The 14,536-nt window shown below is 43.7% G+C and overlaps 1 long non-coding RNA gene across 2 annotated transcripts in view; it reads left to right on the top strand.

Annotated features, from left to right (window-relative positions):
• LOC129010440 (uncharacterized) overlaps positions 1–14,536 on the top strand; it is a 61,856-nt gene that overhangs the window by 12,389 nt on the left and 34,931 nt on the right. For both annotated transcript variants that reach the window (XR_008492999.2, XR_010122664.1), the window contains exon 2: positions 13,873–14,120. This is a non-coding gene — a long non-coding RNA (uncharacterized LOC129010440). The remainder of the gene's footprint in view (positions 1–13,872; positions 14,121–14,536) is intronic.

Raw genomic sequence — 14,536 nt, 5'->3', positions numbered from 1 at the left:
CCCCAGGCAGTGGCTGTCATGAAGTAGGTGCTCCCTACAGATATGGATGAGAGTATGGTTTCTACCAGCAGTGTCTGAGCTCACAGCATAATGGTAATATTCCAGAGAAATCATCTCTATCTCCAGCTTTTGGAATGAGCTGGCTGGGTACATGGGGCTTGATTAAAATTGGAGGAGACATAGTTAATCTTAGAGTCAACCTTATGACATAAGCCAAGTCCTTTTACAAAAATTAGGTTTCAATGGGTATGCATTGAAACTGAGCAGGGATAATGTGTTCTGGCTCTGTTCTTTAAAAGTGTGTATGATGTCTGAGACCCTGTCATTTAATTTGATTCTAATATGTCTCTAAACATCCTGTCAGATTATAACCTGATTTATCACTCACTCAAGAGGCTAAAAATAGGAGGTGATACAAGAGGTTAACATCACTTAGCAATGAGTGTTTTCTCAAAGGGACAGACATAGATCAGAGGAAGCACGTCATTCGTTCCTATCCACAGGCTGGGCACACCTGGTGCTTGGCAATTGTTTCAGAATGAAATGACTCTTGAGCTGAACGTGTCATCATTTGGGAGGGGCAGTTTGAGAGGGTTGCAGAAGATGCGATGACTGAAAATCTTCCTCCAGCCAGCCCGTGCTTAGCAGTCCCCGTGAGCCCGCAGTGGTCCCTGATTGCTGGCTGCTCTTGGCTGGTTTCCAGGACAGCCATTTACACAGTGGAATGAACCATGGGAATGGAAGAAAATTTGAAATTTCTTTCTATTTTTTTTTTTTTTTTTTGGAAAAACAGCTGATCTTGCGTCGTGTTCCAGCTTCCCTCTTGGTAAAATAGAAATTGTTTTCATTTCCCCCTTGGAGGCTGCTAAGCCCTTAGAGAGCCTCAGAGGAGGGGCAGTGTGAAAATAAAGGCTACAAATTCTTACAGTGCTGGCTAAAAAGAAGGCACTGATCTCTGACATGTCAAATTCAGGGAGCAGAATGAATGAAACAGCAACATGCTCGCTCCAGGGTAGGCAGAGCACAGGACTGGAATTAGGGATGGAAGAAGGACATGAACATCTACGGAACATGTAACTGTGTGCTGGACATGGCATTAAGCATTACCTGCCGTTGTAGGCAGTGGGCTGCCCTAACAGGGTATCACAGGCTGGGTGGCTTATAAACAGCAGAAATTTATTTCTCAAAGTTCTGGAGACTGGAAGTCCAAGATCAGGGTGCCAGCATGGTTGGCTTCTGATGCAGGCTTTCTTCTTCTTTTTTGTGGGTTTTTTGAGATGGAGTCTCACTCTGTTGCACAGGCTGGCGTACAGTGCCGCGATCTCGGCTCGCTGCAACCTCTGCCTCCCAGGTTCAAGCGATTCTCCTGCCTCAGACTCCCATGTAGCTGGGACTACAGGCATGTGCCACCAGCTAATTGTGTATTTTTAGTAGAGATGGGTTTCAGCATGTTGGCCAGGCCGGTCTCGAACTCCTGACCTCAACTGATTCACCTTCCTTGGCCTCCCAAAGTTTTGGGATTACAGGCATGAGCCACCATCCCTGGCCTGATGGCAGGCTCTCTTATGAGTTGCAGACTGCCAATTTCTTGTATCCTTACACGGCAGAATAGGGGCTAGAGCTTTCTGGGGCCTCTTTTATAAGGTACCAACTCCATTCATGAGGGCTCTGCTCTCATGACCTAATCACCCCCCAAAGGGCCCTACCTCCTAATACCATCATATTGGGGTTTAAATTTCAACATATGAATTCTGGGTGGGGTGGGGGTCACAAATATCCAATCCATAGCACCTACTTACCTAATAGGAATTACCATGGTATATGGTGTTACCTTAAGTTGATAATAACCCATTCTATGAATGAATAAGCTGATTCTCAGGGAATTTAAGTAATTCCTAAGCCAGTAAGTGGAAGAAGCAGGATTCATCCCAAAGACTGGCTCCAAAGTCCCAATGTCTTTCCTCTCATTGTCATGTCATGCTAGATTAGCATTGACATGCTAAGATTAGCAGGCTTATTGATATAAGGCCTAAAAATGAGAACGAGCTTGCCTGAGTGTAACTGTGGCTCCAGGGCCCCTGCTTTAGCTAGGGAAGGGCAGTTGATGAGAGGCTCTCGCTACTCTCTGGAGGTTAGATGGCTCCATTTCATGGACACTAACGTTTGGAAAGAAGCCAGACCTTCTCTTTTGTGCCCTCTGAGCTTCCTTTGGATATTTCAGAGCCTCCCCTCCTGTGGCCTCCAGCCCTCTTGGGCTTCACTCTGGCTATCCACTTAGGCTCTATCCCTTGCTTCTTCCTAAATACTATCTCTGTCTCCTACAAAACTTATTCACCTGGGGCCAGGCATGGAGGCTCACCCCTGTAATCCCAGCACTTTGGGAGGACGAGGCGGACGAATCACCTGACGCTGGGAGTTTGAGACCAGCCTGGCCAACGCGGTGAAACCTTGTCTTTACTAAAAATACAAAAATTAGCTGGGCATGATGGCGGGTGCCTGTAATCCCAGCTACTCAAGAGGCTGCGGCAGGAGAATTGCTTGAACTCAGGAGGCGGAGGTTGCAGTGAGCAGAGATCACACCACTGCACTCCAGCCTGGGTGACAGAGTGAGACTCTTGTCTCAAAAAAAAAAACAAAAAACAAAAACTTATTTACCTGGATCTTCTTTCTTTGAGCCTTAGAAAGTCATTAACTTGCTTATCTCCTTAGCAAGCTAATTCATGCCGAAGTATTAATGATAAAAATGTGTAACACTTTTCTTGGAGCTATGGGCAGTGTTCAGTAGTCCCAGGCACTTGTTGTTTGAACAACATTGTGTCGCATGCAGTAGGCCCTGGCATGAGTCTTCGGTCCTTTCTTACCAGAGGATTGGTGGATACCACGGGTAGTTGAAAGACATGTTTCTGTCCCCATCCTGTGGAAATGTTCGCACCAGGATTCTGTCTTGTGAATCTTCTGTTTTCCATGGTGTCTGAGGTTCACCACTCGTTCTGCAGTGGAACACCCACTTCCTTGCGCCCAGGACTTTATCATAATGACCAGCATGAGCTGGGCTCTGCCTGCTGTGGCTCAGAGTTTAACTCTATGAAGAATCAGTATCATCTGTATTGCCAGAGACTCACTGCCATCATTCAGCCCCCTTGGGCTCTGCAGACACCAGCACCTTTATCCTGAGGACAGCTGCTGCTTGGTGGCTCTCTCTGACCAGAGTGATGTGCTGGTGGAAACAGTTTTATATTTCCTATTTCAAAAAAATTTTTGGTAGACTATACATAACAATATTTATCATTTTAACTTTTTTTTTTTTTTTTTTTTTGAGACAGAGTGTTACTCTGTCACCCAGGCTGGAGTGCAGTGGTGTGACCTTGGCTCACTGCAACCTCTGCTTCCTGGGCTCAAGTGATCCTCTCACTTCAGCTTCCTGAGTAGCCGGGACTACAGGCATGCACAACTGGCTAATTTTTGTATTTTTTTTGCAGAGACAGGGTTTCACCATGTTGCCTGGGCTGGTCTCGAACTCCTGGGCTCAAGTGATCCACCAATCTCTGCCTCCCAAAGTTCTGAGATTACAGGTGTGAACCATCGCACCTGGCCCATTTTAACCATTTTTTTTTAAAGGTAGAGTCTCGCTCTGTCTCTCAGGCTGGAGAGTGCAGTGGTGCCATCTTGGCTCACTTCAACCTCTGCCTCCTGGGTTCAAGTGATTCTCCTGCCTCAGCCTCCCAAGTAGCTGGGATTATAGGTGCCTGCCACCACACCCAGTTAATTTTTGTATTTTTAGTAGAAACGGGGTTTTACCATGTTTTCAGGCTGGTCTCAAACTCTTGACCTCAGGTGATCCACCTGCCTCGGCCTCCCAACGTGCTAGGACTACAGGCATGAGCCACCGTGCCTGGCTCATTTTAACAGTTTTTAAGTGTACAATTCAGTAGCCTTAAGTGTACTTACAGTGTTATAATGTTGTGCAGCCATCACCACTGTTCATTTCCAGGATTTTTCATCATCCCAAACTGAAACACTGTGCCCATGAAATAACTCCTCATCCCCCCTGCTCCTAACCTCTGGTAACCACTACTCTATGCTCTGTCTCTATGAATTTGCTTATTCTAAGAACTTCATGTAAGTGGAATCGTATAATGTTTGTCCTGTGTCTGGCTTATTTCACTTAGCACAATGTTTTCAAGGTTTATCCATGTGGTAGCATGTATCAGAATTTCCTTTCTATAATAATATTCTATCATATGATATAACAGATTTTGTTTATTCATTCGTTGGTAGACAGTTAGATTGTTTCTATCTTTTGGCTATTGCAAATAATGCCACTATGAATTTCAGTGTACAAGTATTTGCTTAAGTCTTGGCTTTCAATTTTGGGGGTATATACCTAGGAGTGGAATATATAATAATTACTAATAATTAAACCAGTAATTTACTGTATGTGTACTAAATGCTACTACTTACTACATATATACTAGTATTAGCTGGATTATATTGTAATTCTATATTTAACTTGGAGAAACCACCAAACTGTTTTCCTACCATCTGTACCATCACATAATCCTAGTAGCCATACACAAGGGTTCCAACTCTGATTTGTTTGTTTATTTGTTTTGAGTTTTACTAGGAAAAGAACCACTTTCCATCGCATAGACATTATCCTATCACAAGTTCCCCTGTTGGCCCATGAACTCATTCAATAAATATTCATCAAATGCTTGCAAGGTGCTAGGCATTGTATGAGGAATGAGACTGGTAGATAAAATAGACATGGTTGCCCTCATGGTACTTACTATTTAAAGAGACAAGAAAGAAAACAAAATACATATCATTGCAAGTTGTGATAAGTTATTTAGAGAAATGAACAGGGATAGTGATAAGAATAATTATAACAATGTAGAATTTTACCATTTGCTGTTTCAGGAAGCAGTATAGCATAGGACATGAAGATGTGGTCTTTGAGATCTGATAGGATCAAGCCTAGCTTTTCCATTTTCTTTTTCTTTTTCTTTTCTTTCTTTCTGTCTTTTTTTGTTGTTGTTGTTGTTGTTGAGACAGAGTTTTGCTGTTGTTGCCCAGGCTGGAGTGCAATGGTGCAATCTCGGCTCACTGCAACCTCCGCCTCCCAGGTTCAAGCGATTCTCCTGCCTCAGCCTCCCGAGTAGCTGGGATTACAGGCACCTGACACCTCACCTGGCTAATTTTTTGTATTTTTAGTAGAGACAGGGTTTCACCATGTTGGCCAGGCTGGTGTCAAACTCCTGACCTCAGGTGATCCACCCGACTTGGCCTTCCAAAGTGTTGGGATTATATGGGCACGAGCCACCGGCCTGGCCAGCTTTTCCATTTTCTGTTTGACCTTGGACAAATTACTTTAATCCCCCTGTGCTTCTGTCTCCTTGACTATAAAATGGAGATGATAATAGTACTTACCTTACTGTGAAGATTACATGATAGAATCCGTGTAAAGTATATAGAACACTGCCTGACACATGGTAGGTACTCAGTAAATTTATTAATTTCATATCTCCTCTTTGTAGGCTACTCACATGTACTTACAATAATTCCCACTTGGAATACATGCCAGTTATTCATGGAATGGCCATTGACAAATGCACAGTGGCCAAGCTTCTGCTCCTGATACTTTTGACCATAGAAACCTATGCCTTGAGATGCAGAACTCATGTGGCCTCTTCTTCTAGCCAGCCTCTAGTTTCCCATCAAAATTTCAACCCATGCCCTTCTTTTTCCTGGGCAGGATGCTGTGGTATGAGAATAGAGGCTTTGAAACTAAACATGTCTGGTGGGGTTATTTATCAGTTGATTGGGTTATCTTGGACAAATTACTTAACCCCTCTAAGCTTCAATTTCTCCCTCTGTGAGGCACCTTAGGAGTTTTTGTGATGATGTATTTAAAGCTCCTAACTCAGCATCTGGACCATGATAGCAGATCAATCAATCATAACTTTCTCTAGAAATGTCTTAAATAAAATTGATATGAGGCCGGGTGTGGTGGCTCACGCCTGTAGTCCCAGAACTTTGGGAGGCCAAGGTGGGTGGATCACTTGAGGTCAGGAGTTTGAGACCAGCCTGGCCAACATGATGAAACCCCATCTCCACTAAAAATACAAAAATTAGCCCGGCATGGTGGTGTGCTCCTGTAGTCCCAGCTACTTGGGAGGCTGAGGCAGGAGAATTGCTTGAACCCAGGAGGTGGAGGCTGCAGTGAGCTGAGATCATGCCACTGCACTCCAGCCTGGGATACTGAGTGAAACCTTGTCTCAAAAAAAAAATTGATGTGAGTATTCACAATATTTTCCTGTTAAAGTATGCTTATCTATTTTAGAAAGCATTACATCAGGCAGGTATAAAGTTAATTGATTAAATATGATGGCCATAATTTTTATAAAAGTTTAACCTTAGACCCTTGGTCAGGAGTGTCAACCTATTATAATGTAGCTTTCTTAAGAAAATCAGGTGCAACATAAGGCTGTCATTAGAACACAAAACATGCAGACTTTTACAATTTGGCTTACTGCCTATGTTTATATTTTAATAAGACCCTCCTACATATAGGCCAAACAAGTGTCTAACAGTGGAAATTCCAGGGGTCCTTGTAGGCCAGGGGTCAGTAAACTATGGCCTGCAGGCCAAAGATAGCCTACACTCTGTTCTTGTAAATCATGACTTGTTGGAACAGAGCCACACCCACTCATTTCAGTATTATCTATGGTGGCTTTTGTGCTAACAAAGTGGCAGAGTTCAGTAGTTTTATTTTTATTTATTTTTAATTTTTTTAATTTTGGAGAACAGGGGTTTCCCATGTTGGCCAGGCTGGTCTTGAACTCCTGAACTCAAGTGATGCACCCGCCTCAGCCTCCCAAAGTGCTGGGATTACAGGCATAAGCCACCGCGCCCTGGCAGAGTTGAGTAGTTGTAAAACTAAATGGCCTACAAAGCCATGTACAATATCTAGAAAAAGTTTGCCAACCCCTACTTTAGGCCAAGAGGGGAAAGGGAAGTGCTTTTGGCAGTAGCCTTTATTTATTACTATTATTTTTTGAGATGGAGTCTTGCTCTGTCACCCAGGTTGGAGTGCAATGTCATGATCTCGGCTCACTGCAACCTCTGCCTCCCAGGTTCAAGCGATTCTCCTGCCTCAGCCTCCTAAGTAGCTGGGATTACAGGCACGCGCCACCATGCCCAGCTAATTTTTATATTTTTTAGTATAGACGGGGTTTCACCTTGTTGGTCAGCCTGGTCTCGAATTCCTGACCTTGTGATCTGCCTGCATTGGCCTCCCAAAGTGCTGGAATTACAGGTGTGAGCCACCGCGCCCAGCCTAGCAGTAGCCTTTAAATTGTATGTGTAGCTTTCAGCACGAATGTGTTGTCTCCTGCCGTTTGTTGGTAGGGTGACTTCTGGAATGCTTTGGATGTTTCTGTAGGAAAGGATCTTAGTGCCATTTATCAACGGGCTTAGCTCAACATTGCTGTATTAATGGGCAGACTAAACTGTTGTAACAAGACCTGTTAATTTAGTTCTGTAAGGAATAACGAAGTTTATTTCTTGCTCACAAAACTGCCAGTGTGGGTGTTCCAGGTTGGTTGGCAGCTCTGCTCCACAGAGTAATTCTGGGACCCAAGCTCTTTCTGTCTAGTGGCTCTGCCCTGTGTTCGGGCCTCTTGCCTTCTGCAAGGTCCAGGTTTGAGTCATTAGATCCAATTTCCAGCTGTTGGAAAGGAAGGAACACAATGCATGTCAGCCCAGCAATGGCACCCACCACTTCCACTCATATTCCATAGACTAGAAGTTGGTCTTATGACCACATCCACTACAAGAAGCCGAGGAAGACGAAGAAGAAACGAATTTTGTTTCTGTCATAGTAGATAAGGGGGAGTGTTAGGGGTCCCCTGACAATTCCCTGACCCAAGTTCTAAGTCTTTACCTCTGCCAAGGATAGCTTCATGCCAGAGCATGGTAGAACCTGCCTGGCTATACTTCCTTGAACTCTGTCAACCCTATCTCTGTGTATTCCTCCCTAGTAGTTGTCCTGTGTCACCCACCATAGCTCCCCTTTCTCTTTCTAACTCTTGATTTCCTCTTTCTATAAGTATAGACAATTAGGCTGAGCATGGTGGCTCATACCTGTAATCTCAGCACTTTGGGAGGCCAAGCTGGGAGGCTCGCCTGAACCCAGGAGTTCTAGACCAACTTAGGCAATATAGTGAGACCCTGTCTCTACAAAAAAAGAAAAAAAAATTAGGCAAGCATGATGGCGTGTGCCTATAGTCCCAGCTACTCAGGAGGCTGAAGAGGGAGGAGCACTTGAGCCTAGGAGTTCAAAGCTGCAGTGAGTCATGATCATGCCACTGCACTCCAGTCTAGGTGACAGAGCGAGACCCTGTTTCTAAAATAAATAAATAAGGACCATTAATTCCTAGTAGGACCCGTGGCTCTTGCAGCCATCATGATAAAAAAGAGGCAGGTACTATTATTGTCCCCACGTTATAAAGAAACTGAGGTATAGAGCAATTAAGTAACTTCCTCAAGGTCACAGCTAGTCATTGACAGCACTCAAAAAGGAATATTTCTTTTGTTGGGTGGGGATTTTACTCCGGAATATGGCCAAGGAGCATGCTGTGAAAACACTATCTGGTACACACTAGCAACTTTGATTTGACAAGGAATTTTTGTTTTTAAATTTGCAGAAATATTCTTTGCTAACTGTTGTTTACCTTTTAATTTTGTCAATGCACTGTTGTTTTTTCTTTTTTTCCCTGGTGGATAGAAATTTTACTTTTTTCTTTTTTTGAGACAGAGTCTGTCTCTGTCACCCAGGCTGGAGTGCAGTGGTGCAATCTTGGCTCACCGCAACCTCCTCCTCCCTGGTTCAAAGGATTCTCCTGCCTCAGCCTCCTGAATAGCTGGAACTATAGGCGTCTGCCACCATGCCCAGCTAATTTTTGTATTTTTAGTAGAGACAGGATTTCGCTATGTTGACCAGGCTGGTCTCGAATTTCTGACCTCAAGTAATCCGCCTGCCTCAGACTCCCAGATTGCTGGGATTCTGGCATGGGCCACTGCTCCCGGCCAGAGGTTTTACATTTTTATATGATAAAACCTTCATGATTTTTCCTCCTTACTTCTAGGTTTGAAAAATCTCTACCTTTGAGAATGATGATGAATATTCAATTCAACTTTCTTCCAGTTTCTAATGTTTGTTTTTTAAACATTATTTACTTTTATCCATCTTTAATTGGTTTTGCCTGTGGCTGTGGAAAAATAGCAATTCCCATTGTATTTATATTTGAATCTGCCAGAGAAAGTATTTGTTTCAAACAGGCTTCAATGGCAAAGCGAACACTGGTGACAGACAACCAAGAACCTGTCTTCCATATTTATAGTAATGAGATTCCTTGACACAGGCTGGTGAGGTTGTAGATAGTGGCTTAGTTGTCACAGGTGGCTGAGCTCGTGTTGCAGCTGTAGTGAGTGTGCTGGGTACTGTTGGTGTGCTGACCCAGTGCCTTTATTTTATTTTATTTTTTTTGAGACAGAGTTTCACTCTTGTCACCCAGGCTGGAGTGCAATGGCGTGATCTCTGCTCACTGCAACCTCTGCCTCCTGGGTTCAAGCTATTCTCCTGCCTCAGCCTCCCGAGTAGCTGGGATTACAGGTGCCTGCCACCACGCCCAGCTAATTTTTGTATTTTTAGTAGAGATAGGGTTTCGCCATGTTGGCCAGGCTGGTCTCGAACTCCTGACCTCAGGTGATCCACCCCCACCTCAGCCACCCAAAGTGCCGGGATTACAGGAGTGAGCCATTGCGCCTGGCCTTTTTTTACTTTTGAGACAGAGTCTCACTCTGTCTCCCAGGCTAGAGTGCAGTGGCACAGTCTCGGCTCACTGCAACCTCCGCCTCCTGGGTTCGAGTGATTCTCATGCTTCAGCCTTTGAAGTAGCTGGGATTACAGGTGCACACCACCACGCCTGGCTAATTTTTGTATTTTTAGTAGAGATGGGGTTTCACCATGTTGGCCAGGCTGGTCTTGAAATCCTGACTTCAAGTGGTTCACCTGCCTCGGCCTCCTAAACTGCTGGGATTACAGGTGTGAGCCACCACGCCCAGCCCCCAGGTGCCTTCTACCTGGCTGGTGCACTCACCCTCAGGTGCTGAAGTTTTGGCTGCTGAGCACTCACAGCTTTCCCCTTCTTTCGAGAATTGGCTCACCCCAAATAAATAAATTACACTACCTCCCCAGTCATAAGGAGTAGCCAATGACCGAGGTTCTGAGGCTGGCCCCCTTGCCTCAATGTGAGTCAATTCTTCAATTCCTTTTTCTTTTTTTGAGACAGGATCTCTGTCACCCAGCCTGGAATGCAGTGGTGCAATCATGGCTGACTGCTGCCTCAACCTTCAGGGCTCAAACGATCTTCCCACCTCAGCCTCCCAAATAGTTAGTACTACAGGCGTGCACCACCATGCCCAGCTAATTTTAGTAGAGACAAGGTTTCACTATGTTGCCCAGACCGGTCTCAAACTCCTGAGCTCAAACGATCCTCCTGCCTTGGCCTCCCAAAGTGTTGGGATTACAGGCATCAGCCGTGCCAGGCCTCAACATGGGACCTATTCTGAGTTGTAATCTATGCTGCAGAGCTGGCTGCAGGATCAGGATGAAGCTCCTTTCCAGGCTTCAGACCCTAGCCTTGCTGAGCCCCTTCTCCCGCCTTCTCCTTCCCTCACTCCCTTTCTCCAGATTGCATTCCTTCAAATCATGCACACTCCAATCCCTGTCTCAGGCTCTGCTTCTAGGCAATGTGATCCAAGACAGTGAGGAAATCTAATTTCCTACAAATAACACTCTAATACTTATAACAGGGACATGGTTTACAAGCTTTGTAGATATCATAGACTCAAGGTTAAAGTTATATATTAGACAGTTTAAACACATATGTAATAAACTGTTATATTGAAATGGTAGTGATCAGAGTTATGAGTGATAATAAGAATTTTTTGAACTTAAGATCTATGACCCATCTAGAAAATATTTATTGCTCCTTGTTTTTCTGGGGTTCCTGGAAGTGTAAATATTCTCCAATCCCCTTTTCTCATCTTACTGAGATGAGAAATACCACCACATGATTTTGAATTCTCCATGTGCTTTTGTTAAGGAGATTATCCTCTTTCAAGCCTTACAATTAAATACCATGTGTTATGTTACCTATAGTTTCTTTTCATTTCCATCAAAGTGGAATCAAAATTTCTACAGTGACATAAATTTATTATAAGCTTTAGATTGTATCCAGCACCAACTATGGAATCATGCTTCTTTTCTCCCTTAGTTATTACTTTCCAAAGCCAATACTACTTCAATACTACTTGGATACCACCATTTCTTTTCTTTTCCCCAAGCTTGTCCTCTAAGGATTTTGTTATTCTGTACATCTGAAGAAGCAGAGATGTTGTGACTTGCTTGAATGGGGAATGCGAGGTTTCATGCTCAGAACCCCAAGTTCCAATGAGCCTTTCTTGCCCCAAGCAGCAGCTCAGTCTCCTGTGTTTGCCCCTCTGTGGACTCCACCGCTTATGTTTGTGTCACTGATCTGTCGTGCAGTAACCCTTTCCTTGGTCCCTCTGAATTCTGTTATGCTCCGTTGACTTATTAAGAATGAACGCTGTTTGCTCTGTGTTTTGAAAATGAACTTTAACACTCCTGAGTCTTGCTTTGGGTTTTTCTCTCTCTATTCAAACAAAACAGTTGGAAGGTGGTTCAATATTTGCATATTTGCATTTTTGATTTAGATTGTTTCTCTTTTCCTGAGAACTTAAGGGTACTGTTCACAGACCTTAGACAGCATCCTGGAGGAAATTAAGAGGTGGGTTTGGGAGCAGGGGAGAGCTAAGGAATGAAAGGTTTAGTTGAAGAAGAGGAAAGAGAGGGAGAGAATATCATTTGGTTTCTCTTTTAGGTGAATTCACGTTAGGCAGAACTTTTTCCAAAACCGTTTAGACTTGGATAAGGAAATTATCCAAAACTTGCACATACCCTCTGAGCTTCCCTAATTACTTGGGCATCCTGGTTTATGATGCTAAGGCTTAATATTTTAGAGATTAAAATGGGACATCTGGTCATCTTATCCCAACCACAAGTCACTCTGTCTAAGGCACCTGCCATAACACTGACCTCACAGGGTTGTTGCTAGAGTCAGATGGTGTAGTTAGTGCTATAAATACTATTATTATTGGTATCCCCGTGTTATATATGTGTTAAATGAGGCACAGGAAAGTTAAATAACTTGTCCAAGATCACACAGCTAGTAACTGACATAGCTAGGATTTGAATCAAAGCGCCACTCACAAGAGACCAAAATTTACAGTAAACTATAGTAAACAGTAAAACTATGAAACTATGTTATTTTTAAAATTACTTTTTATTTTATTTATTTATTTATTTATTTATTTTTTGAGATGGAGTCTCACTCTGTTGCCCAGGATGGAGTGCAGTGGTGCAATCTCCACTCACTGCAGCTCCACTTCCCGGGTTCACGCCATTCTCCTGCCTCAGCCTCCTGAGTAGCTGGGACTACAGGTGCCCACCATCACGCCCGGCTAATTTTTTTTTTGTATTTTTAGTAGAGACGGGGTTTCACTGCTAAAGACCAGGATGGTCTCGATCTCCTGACCTCGTGATCTGCCCGCCTTGGCCTCCCAAAGTGCTGGGATCACAGGCGTGAGCCACCGTGCCCAGCCAAATTACTTTTTTTTGTTTGTTTTGTTTTGTTTTGTTTTGAGACAGAGTCTTGCTTTGTTGCCCAGGCTGGAGTGCAGTGGTGTGATCTCTGCTCACTGCAAGCTCCGCCTCCCGGGTTCACACCATTCTCCTGCCTCAGCCTCCCGAGTAGCTGGGACTACAGATGCCCACCACCACGCCTGGCTAATTGTTTTGTATTTTTAGTAGAGATGGGGTTTCACCATGTTAGCCAGGATGGTCTCGATCTCCTGACCTCGTGATCCGCCCGCCTTGACCTCCCAAAGTGCTGGGATTACAGGCGTGAACCACTGCACCCAGCCAGGCCAAATTACTTTTAAGGTTCAATTATTTGGGTTGTTTTGCATGTAGGTAATTTTCTTAGAATGAAAAAAATATATATTTTGCTGGAATTTTTTCATAGTAGTCTCCCAAACATGAAATGTTAGCAGGATACATAGTCTCCCACACTCAAATTTCCCAACATGATTCAAACAAAAATCATTCGTGCAAAATTATTTGAGCATTTCATCAGTTTCCTCAAAAGCCTCTCCAAAGCCTCTGATATTCAAATAATTTTCTTTTGAAGAACCTGAGCAATTGGTTTGATTGAATTTATATTGTAGACTCATATAATTAGCATGCGGCTGCTCTGGAAAAATGGGATGTACAAGGACGTAACTAGCATTAAGAGGAGAAATGTCTGCTAGAGTGGGGACTAATTTGATAATATTAGTCATATTTTCATCTTAAGATGACCTTTGCTTCCCTGTGCAACCTGGCAACGCAAAGACTTTGATAATGAGAGCTGAGCTAATGAGGACTCACTGCCATTTCACAGACATTAACTATCCCACCTTCCTTAGGGAACAACCCCGGGTTAGCTGATCTGATGACAGTATTTGGTGAATTTTGAGGCAGACCCTAGGACGGCCCCCAATGATCACTGCCACCTGGTACTCATGCTCTCGTGTAATTCTCTCCCCTTGGGTGTGGGTGGGACTTGTCACTTGCCTTTAGTAGATAATGAGATGTATGTGATTACATGTACATTAGTATGTTACAGAAGGTTGTAATATCCTTCTTGCTAACACATTCCTCCTTCCTGGTTTTGATGAATCTAGGTGCCCTGCTCTGAGCTGCTCTATGGAGTGGCCTATGTGGCAGGAACTGAAGATAATCTTCAACTGCCAGCCAGCAAAAAATGGAGGTCCTCAGTCCAACATCCCACAAGGAACCGAATTCTACCAACAGCCATGTGAATGAGACTGCAGTCTTGGTCAGAAATGGGATTGCAGCTTTCCGAAGAGACTCTGGAATAGAGGACCCAACAAACGGATGCCTGGACTCCTGACCCAAACCCACAGTAACGGTGAGATATTAAATGTGTGCTGTTCTAAGCTGCTAAATTTCTAGTCATCTGTTATCCATCAATAGGTGACTAATACAATCATCATACTCAAAATAAATGGGTCATTTATTCTAATATGTATTGAGAGATCCCGTGTGCAGCACACTGCAGTAGCTCTGGGTATATGATGGAAAACAAGAGAGAAAAGACCCTGACCTTCATGGAGCTTACAGTTTAATGAAATAGATGACATTACATAATTATTCTATGAGCGCTACAGTCTGATGCCATTATCAGCATTAGCATCAGTAACCAGTATCATAACTAATTGGATAAACTATAGGTGAGTATTAGTGAACATTCACCGTAGTCATAATTTTTAAAAGGAAAGCATCCACAGCAAATCTACCTTTAAGGCTGGGTGTAGTGGGTCATGC

Source organism: Pongo pygmaeus, chromosome 10 (assembly GCF_028885625.2).
Source record: "Pongo pygmaeus isolate AG05252 chromosome 10, NHGRI_mPonPyg2-v2.0_pri, whole genome shotgun sequence".
NCBI classification, from domain to species: Eukaryota; Metazoa; Chordata; class Mammalia; order Primates; family Hominidae; genus Pongo; species Pongo pygmaeus.
This window is presented reverse-complemented; position numbering and strand designations above follow the sequence as displayed.